This window comes from Coregonus clupeaformis, chromosome 19, assembly GCF_020615455.1.
Source record: "Coregonus clupeaformis isolate EN_2021a chromosome 19, ASM2061545v1, whole genome shotgun sequence".
NCBI classification, from domain to species: Eukaryota; Metazoa; Chordata; class Actinopteri; order Salmoniformes; family Salmonidae; genus Coregonus; species Coregonus clupeaformis.
This window is the reverse complement of record NC_059210.1, coordinates 55,991,306-56,004,307: the sequence shown is the minus strand read 5'-3', so window position 1 is coordinate 56,004,307 and position 13,002 is coordinate 55,991,306. Positions and strand designations below refer to the sequence as shown.

The window sequence follows — 13,002 nt, the reverse complement described above, 5'->3', positions numbered from 1 at the left end:
TTCACTTATTTCCCATAATAAGAATGTCTGACTAGCTAGCTTTTTTTTTGTGTGACTTGACTAAATATTGCACTTATCTCAGACTTTTTTTTTGTGTGACTTGCCTCAGCAGGACCCCTCTAGAGCTTTGTCATACTTCTGACTTATTATTATTATAGCTAATATAATATAGCTAGCGTTTGTTCCAGCCAGCAGCTAAGTTAGCTAGCTAACGTTATAACAACACACTTTTTCAACACCGTCCCCAACTTGAGTTTATCGGTAAGGTTGTAGTTTTGTCACTTGACAATTTTTATTTTGGAGTTTTGTTTGGCTTGCTAACGTTAGCTAGTTAACTTAGCTTACAGACATGGCAAGATTAGCTAAATATCGGTACAATTAGCTCGCCAGAACACACCAATGTAAGCTAACTAGTTAACAAACTAATTGTATTTGGTTACTCAAGTTTTCTTTTAGTGTAAATTGATTTAGACGGTGCAAATTTAGACGGCGCAGTTTAGACAGCGTGGATGTATAGGGGTCTTGGCTAGACGGGATCCAGTTTATGCCAAATTGACGTGTAATGTTTTAGTTAACTCTGAGCCTTTTCATAACTTTAACCTAATTCTCATAACCTGTTACGCTACTTTTATTCTCATAAACTGCTGCGAAAAGTGAAGTCTGACATAAACTGTATCCCTTCTAGCCAAAACCACGTAGACGTCATCATAGAAATAGAGCCATAGAACGGGTCCCCCAACGACGACGTGGTTGTCATAGAAACAGAATCCTTAGAATTGAATCCCTATTCAAGTCATAGTTCGCCATCTTGTAGTCCTAAAAACCGGAAATGAGTTACCTCTGATCTTTCAGCCATTCCTATGGGGGGAAATAATGGAGAAAGAATGGGGTTTTGGGATAAACACAGAAAATAAAGTCTGAGGTTAACACAGGCTTAGGTGATCTTATACATTTGTTATATGAGATAATATCAGCCAGTTAACATGACATTTATGAATTATAATAATAATATATGACAATAATGAGGCTATATACAGGGGGTACCTGTACCAAGTCAAAGTGCGGGGGTACAGGTTAGTCGAGGTAATTTGTACATGTAGGTAGGGGTAAAGTGACTATGCATAGATAATAAACAGCGAGTAGCAGCAGTGTAAAAACAAAGGGGGAGGGGGGTCAATGCAAATAGTCCGGGTGGCCATTTCATTAATTGTTCAGCAGGGGTAGAAGCTGTAAAGAAGCCATTTGGACCTAGACTTGGCGCTCCGGTACCGCTTGCCGTGTGGTAGCAGAGAGAACAGTCTATGACTTGGGTGACTGAAGTCATTGACCATTTTTTGGGCCTTCCTCTGACACCGCCTAGTACAGGGCTGCCCAACCCTCTTCCTGGTCATAGCTCACATCAACACCATCAACACCATTATCCCGGAAACCCTAGACCCACTCCAGGAAGAGGGTTGGGCAGCCCTGGTCTAGTATATAGGTCCTGGATGGCAGGAAGCTTGGCCCTCTGTAGCGCCTTACGGTCGGATGCCGAGCAGTTGCCATACTAGGCGTTGATGCAACCAGTCAGGATGCTTTCGATTGTGCAGCTGTATAACCTTTTGAGGATCTGGGGACCCATGCCAAATCTTTTCAGTCTTCTGAGGGGGAAAAGGCGTTGTTGTGCCCTCTTCATGACTTTCTTGGTGTGTTTGGACCATGAGAGTTTGTTGGTGATGTGGACACCAAGGAACTTGAAACACTCAATCCGCTCCACTACAGCCCCGCCGATGTGAATGGGGGCGTGTTCGGCCCTCCTTTTCCTGTAATCCACTATCATCTCCTTTGTTTTGCTCACGTTGAGGTAGAGGTTGTTGTCCTGGCACCACACTGCCAGGTCTCTGAAAGCCTCCCTGACTCGGTCAGGGAGAGGTTGAAAATGTCAGCGAAGACACTTGCCAGTTGGTCCGCGCATTCTCTGAGTACACGTCCTGGTAATCCGTCTGGCCCCGTGGCCTTGTGAATGTTGACCTGTTTAAAAGGTCTTGCTCACATCGGCTACGAAGAGCATGATCACACAGTCGTCCGGAACAGCTGGTGCTCTCATGCATGCTTCAGTGTTGCTTACCTCGAAGTGAGCATAAAAGGAATTTAGCCCATCTGGTAGGCTCGCGTCACTGGACAGCTCGCGTCTGGGTTTCCCTTTGTAGTCTGTAATAGTTTGCAAGCCCTGCCACATCCGATGAGCGTCAGAGCCGGTGTAGTAGGATTCAATCTTAGTCCTGTATTGACATTTTTCCTGTTTGATGGTTCGTCTGAGGGCATAGTGGGATTTCTTATAAGCGTCCGGATTAGTGTCCTGCTCCTTGAAAGCGGCAGCTCTAGCCTTTAGCTCGGTGTGGATGTTGCCTGTAATCCATGGCTTCTGGTTGGGATATGTACATACGTTCACTGTGGAAACGACGTCGTCGATGCACTTATTGATGAAGCCGGTGACTGAGGTGGTATACTCCTCAATGCCATTGGATAAATCCCAGGACATATTCCAGTCTGTTCTAGCAAAACAGTCCTGTAGCGTAGCATCCACGTCATCTGACCACTTCCGTATTGAGCAAGTCACTGGTACTTCCTGCTTTAGTTTTTGCTTGTAAGCAGGAATCAGGAGGATAGAATTATGGTCAGATTTGCCAAATGGAGGGCGAGGGAGAGCTTTGTACTCGTCTCTGTGTGTGGAGTAAAGGTGTGGAGTAAACCCAGCCAACTGTATATTATCCGTGTTGTCGTTCAGCCACGACTCGGTGAAACGTAAGATATTACAGTTTTTAATGTCCCGTTGGTAGGATAGTCTCGAACGGAGCTCATCCAGTTTATACTCCAGTGATTGCACGTTGGCCAATAGAACGAATGGTAGAGGCGGGTTACCCACTCGCCAACAAATTCTCACAAGGCACCCTGATCTGCGCCCCCTGTATTTCCTTCTTTTCTTCATGCGATTGACAAGGATTTGGGCCTTGTTTGGGAGCAACAGTATATCCTTCACTTCAGAATCATTAAAGAAAAAATCTTTGTCCAGTTCGAGGTGAGAACAAATAGAACAAACACATCTCATAGAAGAAAATGTATAAGATCTCCTAAACCCGTGTTTACCACAGACCTTATTTTCGGCGTTTATCCAAAAACCCTCCATAAACTACATTCATTTCCCCATAGGCTTTGGCCAACAAGCCATGGCAAGTATAAGTAGCTGCAGTCCAATATGGCGACCGGTGTATGGCCGAGTGGGTGTCTTGAAAGGAGTGGTTGTATGGAAAGCAAATCAGCTAATTGGGCAGATTTGTTTCCACTCAAGACCGTTTTGCATGGCTGATTGGGCTACAGGATGTGTCGATAAGCCGGTTACGCTACGGTGACCAGTGCACCGGGTGGTGAATCGATGTGCCTGCCAACTTGAAGTGCTTGCTACTCGGTATCACGATTGTGTTGCTGGCGGTAGCTAACGTGGCCATATTTTTCTCTCACATTATTTTATTTCAAGTAGGATAGCCTACACAAGAAATAACTAATATTGATAACCATCTAGATGTCACCATGATACATACAGTCTAATACTCAATGGGGAGGGCACAACGGGACACAGTGCCCTTCAATCCCGCTCCTGCGGCAACGGTGTGGGAAGTAGCTACCTAGTAGCCAATACCAGGGTGACAGCTGCACACGCATACAACGCATGAAGAACACCCATCAACTCTTACTTTAATTTTTAATATATGTAATTGTCCGCTTTATAACTGAAAATGAACAATTATTTGTGTAAAACTAACAGTGAAATACGACTCAGACTTATCCTCTGGCTTAAAAACAGAAGTCCAAACACTGTATGTTAGCTCAATGTACGGTAGTTGCTCAATCAAAACCGTCTAACACAGTGTTTCTCAAACTCGGTGCACAATTTGGTTTTTGCCATAACACTACACAGCTGATCAAAGCTTGATGATTAGTTGACATGCACCCCTTGGGGTCCCGAGGACCAAGTTTGGGAAACCCTGGTCTAACAAGCAGAGCGCTTTCGACTCACCCACTCCTTTCCACACGCCCACTACTTTCCTTTCGATACACCCACTTGCCCATACTCCGGTCGCCATATAGAGTACTACAGTATAAGTCATAATACCCATAAAACCTAGCAGTCAAACAAGGAAATGGTTCCAATCATTTTTCCACCATTCATTTTTTCCATAGGGGATTTTAGAAAACCTTAAAATAAGGGCTGTGTTTCGTGTAGGCTTACCCTGGCGTGACGTTTTGAGAACTGTGTAAATCTCTCTAGGACAAGGTGACTTTTGTCAATATATTTATCAACTTCAGGGCAAAGTTGGGCTGTTCACAGGCTGCAACATTTATCGACAGTTGGGACCTAAACTAGTCGAGTAGGATGGAGTGGAAACCTATGGAGATGAACCCCTTGATGTTCAACAAACTGCTCACTAAGCTGGGTGTGTGTGGTAGATTGCGTTTCGTGGACATGTTAGGTCTGGACGAGGAGGATTTGTCGTCTGTACCGGTTCCATGCGGCGCCGTCATTCTGCGGTTCCTGCTAATGGAACAGCATGAGTTGTTCCGGGAGGAGCAGGAAGAGAAAGGAGAGCTGGTGTTTGTGGGTCTGACAGTTTTCTTCCTGAGAAACAAAGTGGTCAACTCCTGTGGCACCGTAGCTCTGCCGCACGCAGTTGCCAAAAACTCCACCCACATGGAGTACCATGGTAACTCGCCTGTGAAGAAGTTGGATGAGACATATTGGATGTTCCCCCCTCAACAAAGCTGCCCACCTAGAGGTGAACCAGGCCATCAGAGAGGTTTATTATGACGCGGCAACACAGGGCAAATGCAGGGTCGAGGCAGATAATGTCAACTTCCATTTAATTACCTTTGTCAAGGTGAACAGAATACTTTATGAGCTGGACCCTAGTATGGAGGGGCCAGTGAACCATGGAGACACCCAGGACAACTCCTTCATCTGGGATGCAGCGGGTATTTGTCTGGAGTTTGTGGAGAGAGAGGAGGGGGAGGTCCGCTTCTCCGCTATGGCCTTCTGTTGCTCCTAGAAGGCACACACATAGTCTAAAGCACACACAATGTACATACACATACACACACACTGCAGCATATACAGTGGCTTGCGAAAGTATTCACCCCCCTTGGCATTTTTCCTATTTTGTTGCCTTACAACCTGGAATTAAAATGGATTTTTGGGGGGTTTGTATCATTTGGTTTACACAACATGCCTACCACTTTGAAGATGCAAAATGTTTATTATTGTGTAACAAACAACAAATAAGACAAAAAAACAGAACTTGAGCGTTAAATGTTAAAATGTATTCACCGCCCCCCAAAGTCAATACTTTGTAGAGCCACCTTTTGCAGCAATTACAGCTGCAAGTATCTTGGGGTATGTCTCTATAAGCTTGGCACATATAGCCACTGGGATTTTTGCCCATTCTTCAAGGCAAAACTGCTCCAGCTCCTTCAAGTTGGATGAGTTCGGCTGGTGTACAGCAATCTTTAAGTCATACCAGAGATCTCAATTGGATTGAGGTCTGGGCTTTGACTAGGCCATTCCAAGACATTTAAATGTTTCCCCTTAAACCACTCGAGTGTTGCTTTAGCAGTATGCTTAGGGTCATTGTCCTGCTGGAAGGTGAACCTCCGTCCCAGTCTCAAATCTCTGGAAGACTGAAACAGGTTTCCCTCAAGAATTTCCCTGTATTTAGCGCCATCCATCATTCCTTCAATTCTGACCAGTTTCCCAGTCCCTGCCGATGAAAAACATCCCCACAGCATGATGCTGCCACCACCATGCTTCACTGTGGGGATGGTGTTCTCAGGGTGATGAGGTGTTGGGTTTGCACCAGACATAGCGTTTTCCTTGATGGCCAAAAAGCTCAATTTGAGTCGCATCTGACCAGAGTACCTTCTTCCACATGTTTGGGGAGTCTCCCACATGCCTTTTGGCAAACACCAAACGTGTTTGCTTATTTTTTTCTTTAAGCAATGGCTTTTTTCTGGCCACTCTTCCGTAAAGCCCAGCTCTGTGGAGTGTATGGCTTAAAGTGGTCCTATGGACAGATACGCCATACTCCGCTGTGGAGCTTTGCAGCTCCTTCAGGGTTATCTTTGGTCTCTTTGTTGCCTCTCTGATTAATGCCCTCCTTGCCTGGTCCATTTGTTGTTGTTTTTTCTTAGGGGGTAGATCAGCTTAATATTGCAGATAGATTGTAACTTCCATCAATGTAATTGTCTGCATCACTTCCAATCCCCCATGTTTTTATATATATACACATGCATACACACATACATACATATCCTTTAAAAAAGATAGATTCCCCTTTATTACTTTCCAACCCCACCACCCTTTCCCTACTTGGAGTAAACTAGTGAACAACAATGCTTAGGCCTCTACTTCCAGCTTATACTTACTATCTACATTTTATGGACACAGTCAATTTTACAATAATTATATTTTGTTAGTTTTTTTCTCCTGAACTTCTTCTACTCTCAACCTCTCCCGATCATTTTCATGATGTCCATCCGTTTTGCTTCTATATGCCATATCTTTCTGGTCCATGAGTTTTCTGGTCCAGAGTACTCCTGAGTGGCGCAGTGGTCTAAGGCACTGCATCGCAGTGCTAACTGTGCCACTAGAGATCCTGGTTCGAATCCAGGCTCTGTCGTAGCCGGCCGCGACCGGGAGACTCATGGGCGGCGCACAATTGGCCCAGCGTCGTCCAGGGTAGGGGAGGGAATGGCCGGCAGGGATGTAGCTCAGTTGATAGAGCATGGCGTTTGCAACGCCAGGGTTGTGGGTTCGATTCCCACGGGGGGCCAGTATAAAAAAAAAAGAGATATGTATTCACTAACTGTAAGTCGCTCTGGATAAGAGCGTCTGCTAAATGACTAAAATGTAAATGTAAAAATGTTTTGGTGGAAGGCCCTCTCTTGGCAGGTTTGTTGTGGTGCCATATTCTTTCCATTTTTGAATAATGGATTTAATGGTGCTCCGTGGGATGTTAAAAGTTTCTGATATTTTTTTATAACCCAACCCTGATGTGTACTTCTCCACAACTTTGTCCCTGACCTGTTTGGAGAGCTCCTTGGTCTTCATGGTGCCGCTTGCTTGGTGGTGCCCCTTGCTTAGTGGTGTTGCAGACTCTGGGGCCTTTCAGAACAGGTGTATATATACTGAGATCATATGACACTTAGATTGCACACAGGTGGACTTTATTTAACTAATTATGTGACTTCTGAAGGTAATTGGTTGCACCAGCTCTTATTTAGGGGCTTCATAGCAAAGGGGGTGAAAACATATGCACGCACCAGTTTTCCGTTATTTATTTTGTATACTTTTTTTAAACTAGTAATTTTTTTAATTTCACTTCACCAATTTGGATTATTTTGTGTATGTCCATTACATGAAATCCAAATAAAAATCCATTTAAATTACAGGTTGTAATGCAACAAAATAGGAAAAACGCCTAGGGGAATGAATACTTTTGCAAGGCACTGTAGTAAAGCTTGCCAAAGCCTGGTGTCTGTGTTTGATGACAATGATGTCAATGCTGCATTTTAGGTCTGTTACATGAACAAATTGTATTTTCCATTTTTACATCACACATTGTTTAATAAAAGCATGAGCTGACGCACACCCAGATAAAATTATTTAGTGTAGAGGTGCTGGCAAATAAACTGTAAGCTATAAAAACAAAGAGAGTCGCACACTCCATATGTATAAACTCCTAGTAATTTATTGGGTAAAACACCAACGTTTTGGCATCTCTGTGCCTTCTTCAGGGTAATGTCATGAATGCTTGAACTAGGTTATGTCAACAAACAGTGCAATTAGTGCAACCAATGACAATAGTGAGGGGTGTGTCATAATTATTAGGTTGATTAGAATGAATTGAGTTAAACTGTTAAAGACAATAGTTTACAGCATATTGAATATGTTAGGCTATTGTTATCATTAGTATAAGATTAGCATCAACATACATTATTGTTTAATTTAATTTCACATATATTTCATTGTTTCCAATTTAATTACATGTGTGTTGCATGTAATCTTTTGGTTCAACCATAATGCATAATAAGCATCATCAACAGGGGGAACATATTGGGTGTACGCTGATAAACTGTAGAAAGAATATATTCATTTTTAAGACTTGTTCATTGAAAATATAGTCGTTAATAAGAAGGGCCTGAGATCAGTCAATATTCAGACCACTAGGGGTCAATGTTTTTAAATAGGATATCCAGTAGGCCTCCCTCTATCGTAGTAGGATCTCGATGTTACCTCCTCTCCTTGGTTGAGCAACATGCTCAATGCCTGTGTATTTGAGGGATGAGATGGGATGGTTAGCTTCAACAAAGTGGGCTGCTACTGGATAGTCAGTGTTATTACACCTGATTGAGCTGCGGTGTTCAGCTATGCGTTGTTTTAATTGTATTTTCGTTTGTCCTACGTAGGCTTTCCCATATGAACAGGTGATGAGATAGATTACTCCCTTTGTCTTGCATGAGATGATGCCCCTAACAGGGATTTTTCGACCTATATGTGGGTGTCTGAAGAAGGCTGTTTTTGTAGTGCTATCGCACGTGCGCATGAGCCACATTTGTAGTTCCCATTAGGAATGGGTGTCAAAAGTGTCTGAGTGGGCTCAGGGGGCAGGTCAGATCTCACTAAGCTATCCCCAATATTGTGACCACGCTTATAGACCACCAGTGGGGGTTCCTTGAAGAGATGTGCAATATAAATTTTTTTACATCACACATTGTTTAAATCATTTATTACATCACATGAAATAAATGTCATTCAAATATATTGTCTCAACCCCTTCAAGTAAACCTGGGTTTCTACTAGATTATATTGCCACAGTCAAAATAAGCTATATCATCTAAATGTATGAAAACAAAAATTAGCTTTTTGGTCTTAATTAAGGTTAGGGTTAGCAGTGTGGTTAAAATTAGGGTTAGTTTTGAACTCAGATTTTAAGAAGATAAATTGTAGAAATAGGAGGGGTTTATGACAACCATAAACCTGGAGTACATAGGCTGTGTTTACACAAGCAGCCCAATTCTGATATTCTTTCCACTAATTGGTATTTTGGCCAATCACATCGGATATTTTCACATCAGCGCAGCCATAGCAAACAGATTTTAAATATAGAACAGATGTGCGCAGCTCCTTTGACTGACTGCGGTGAGCAAGCGCAGACCTTTCATGGAATAGGACACGCTCTTCGATACAAAGTGATTTTCGTAGCAGGTTAGGAGAGCATTTTCGCTAACCCTAACCCTTTTTCCAAACTTAACCTCAGTGTCCTAACCTGCTACGTTATTTCTCCAATTTGCTGCGTAAATTCTAACCTGCTACGAAAAAGTAACTTCGGTATCGAAGTGGCGTGAAAATTGTGTTTCCCGTCATGTGATATGTGTACTTCCAATTTGTGTCCGATGTGCCCTATACAGGCAATGGATGTGCCCGTGACCTTGAAGCATGCCATTTGAGCATGTTTGACTTGTTTTCTTGATGTATAAACAGTTTAAGATAATAATTTATGATTGCTTGCTTCTTCCAAACATTATTACCATAATATCAAGTCTTTAAATCAACTCATTTTTCTCCGCGTGGTGGCAGCACGTGCACTGTTTCATTCCTGATAACTCAATTTTGCTATTTTTCTTTGTTGTATTTGTCAAGTGTGATCTTTATAGCTACAGTATTTGTATTTGTTTATATTTAGTAGTTTGCACAATTTTAATTGAACTTCATTTTACTCAGGACTCGAACTATAACAACGAAATACATTAGGCAAATAACTTCATTGAGAAATTAATTAAAATTGGATAACTGCTTGAATTATAAAAATGCATGATACTCGTTTTTATTACATAATATAAATGCAAAATGCAATGTGTTATACACCTTGATGTGGGTGTGCTTATTAATTAATTAATTAGCTAAATAAATGAAAACGCCCTTTAAACTCTCCCCAAACTGAGGTGCATGTTGTCCGCCCAGTCCCTACATTAGACACGTGTGGACACGCTTTGTGGGCTTTTGTTGGAAAGGGCCGATATAACCAATGACTGGATTAAACACACAAACACAGTGTACCCTGGTGACAACTGGTTTGCAGCTGCTGGTACTAGTGTGGGGAGCGTGTGTTTCACGTTTTGCTGCTCAACACGCAGCAAAACGTCCGGACTGAATTTGCATCTAGAAACGGGTACGTCGTGTGTCCTACTCTTAGCTAGCTGCTATTTGACAATCGATCTTCAGGATGAGCCAATATTACTATCTTAGCAGTGTTTAGTAACACGAGTTAGCGGCCTAGATAGCTATAAAGTTTATCGTAGAAGCGACAGGGACAGTTGAGGGGGTGTGTACACCAGACAATCTCCATCGATCTTGCTTGTAGTGAGCTAGCTAGTACATCGCGTACAATGGCGTAATGCCACTGAACAATGTGGATCTCTACAGTAATGAACTTGGGTTTCTCTCCGGTTGTAGTGGCATCTTGAACGGACGCTGTTTTCCTATATGTGGTTTAGTACACTATGTTAATGAGAAGTAACGTTACAGTAGTTTAGGGAACTTGTCTACAATCACGTTTATCGTACAGTACTCCAATGTTTGTTGATTACTCCAACAACTTGATGGTTGTGTAATAACGTGGAGGCGAAAGCAGGGTTGCCAGGTCTTACTAAAATGTCTACTTCAATGACAACTCAAAACCCGAACAAGGCCTGAAAACTTGCCCAATTATTTACCTCCACAGCAAGAGAGGAGTTGCCACATTTATATAATATTTTTTCCCTCATAATGTTATCAAACCAATTAAAGAATATCGAGTAACTTGTAACTACGTTAGAAGCAAAATTCGGTTTTCATCAAAATAATTATTGCGAACTATGACATGACTTAAACTAATTTGAATATGTCGCAATAGAAAATATAATTCGCCCTTATTAAACGCTCTAGACCATTTTCCACCAGTGGATGTAGTGGTGGGGAGTCGACTCCTATTTCTGGGTGTCATGGTTCCGGAATCGACTCCCAAGATTCTGTATTTTTGCAACCGAGGAAACTGTTTTCCGTAGTCTACTTCGAGAACGAACTCTCGCATCTTTCACAGCAAAGAATGCGAGAGAGATGGGAGGAGGGCATAGGTAGGCATGGTGGCAGACAGTCACAACCGTTAATCGGTAATCAAAATATGTTGGCTATCGCAATGCTGTATTTCGCAATTTTTTGGCTTGCAATGTCTCGCGCAAGTTGATTAAAGTAAGGGATATCAGTGAGTAGGCTACAGACCAAACACACTAGCGTTTTTCATAGCGAAGAGAAATGGAGCAGGAGAGGGAGGATCAGGACAGGCAGAGACCGTGCAAATAGGCTATATCTTGGTAATCTAGCAATGCCTCGTAAATTCACCAAATTTATATTAAAGTAGGATATCAATGAGTATGGCTAAGCTATTCTTCATAGTGCCAGTGAATTTAAGTTGAACATCGCCAAGTGCATCATTTTAATTAGGCCTAAATGTGCAATAAAAAGTATTGCCTACCCTCTAAAAAGAAAAGGTTCCTGGAGTATCCTTTAGGGGTTCTTCAAATTGAAACTGTGGGCGAACCCCTATAAGTTAAAGGGTTCTTCAAATAACCCCTTTTAATGGATCCTCGAATAACCTTTTGGGGTTACTTTTTGAACTACCCCCCCCCCCCCCCTATTATTATTATTCATGATAATAATATGCTTAACAATAGCACAATATTTTAGTTCTCAGTGTTTATCATTTTAGTGGCAAAGCAGAATAAAAAAATAAAAATGAGGTAAACTCCCAGCAGAGCCCCAAGTCCAATGGGTATAGCCTCTGGCGTGTTGATGTTCTCCTTATCCATAGCCAGAATGATTTTGCAGTGCATGGTGATCGAACAGGTTTCCTGTTATATTCATCAGAGGTGTAGGGACGGTGAAGTCTGTCAATCCCAGAAATTGTAATTATACAGATGATTAACAAAACATGCACACGATTCATACCTTGGTTTTTGTGGTGAATATGAATACAAAAAACTGTTTTGATAATGGTTTTCATACACATACCTTGTCCATAATGTAGAGGCCTATGGGATATTCATTGAAGAGGTAAGGGAGGAGGATGGTAAATCTGAACCCAATACAGCTAGCCTTCAACATATTCTTATAGCTTACATATTCTTACCTCTTTGTTGATTGATATCCATTGAATTGTGTCCATTTTCTGTTTTAGAAAGATTTGCACAAATATGAAAAGATAGATGGTATCACCATAAAACAATATTAATTTAGATCATACAAGGGACAAACCTTAGCTTAAATTGAGGAGATCTTTGCATTTTTCATTTAAGTGCCTTCACCTGCTGTCCTTTCAAATTCAAATGTTTCAGTTGGGCAGTTAGGTTCCTGCAAGAACCCCCACCAACTAAGGAGGTTCCTTGATGAACCCCACCTCCTGTGGGTTCTTGGAAGAACCTTTTGGGGGCCAATTTCAGTGCCAAGAACCCTAAGGTTATTCGAAGAACTTTGAGGAGCTTAGAAGAACCCTTGTTGATCCCCTATTTTTTAGAGTGTATAGCTTATTTAATGAAACCGTGGCTGGCTGTTGATGTCCTAGGTCGGGGCTCTCCAACCCTGTTCCTCTAGGAGTGAACCTACAGGATGGTAGCGCTCCACAAACAGGGTTGGAGAGCCCTGTCCTAGGCAATAGATCGCAAAGCAGCATCCCCGCTAAACTTTTTGGAAATGGTAAGTTCACTTTCTCATCCATAATAAACATAGTCAAGTGCAAATACGGTTCAGCAGCTCAAGTCAGCAGGATGTGGGGCATTGTTATTAGAAAGGACCTCTACCATGGATGGATCGCTAAAATAATGATTATGATCACACTTCATCATTTTTAAATATTATGTGGAGACTTATACATTTGGCAG

At 42.1% G+C, this 13,002-nt stretch overlaps 1 protein-coding gene and 1 pseudogene across 3 annotated transcripts in view; both read left to right on the top strand.

The window, feature by feature from the left end:
- Positions 1 to 23: 23 nt before the first annotated feature.
- Positions 24 to 13,002, top strand: part of bcl2l13 (BCL2 like 13) — a 50,069-nt gene continuing 37,090 nt past the window's right edge. Inside the window, exon 1 of one of the 3 annotated variants that reach the window (XM_041838163.2) lies at positions 24 to 261. The gene's annotated coding sequence lies outside the window, so the exon portion shown is untranslated. Of the gene's footprint in view, positions 262 to 9,212; positions 9,296 to 10,033; positions 10,260 to 13,002 lie in introns of those variants that run through there. The other 2 variants (XM_041838162.2, XM_041838161.2) reach the window with 2 other exon arrangements.
- On the top strand, positions 4,412 to 5,081 carry LOC121532304 (annotated as a pseudogene).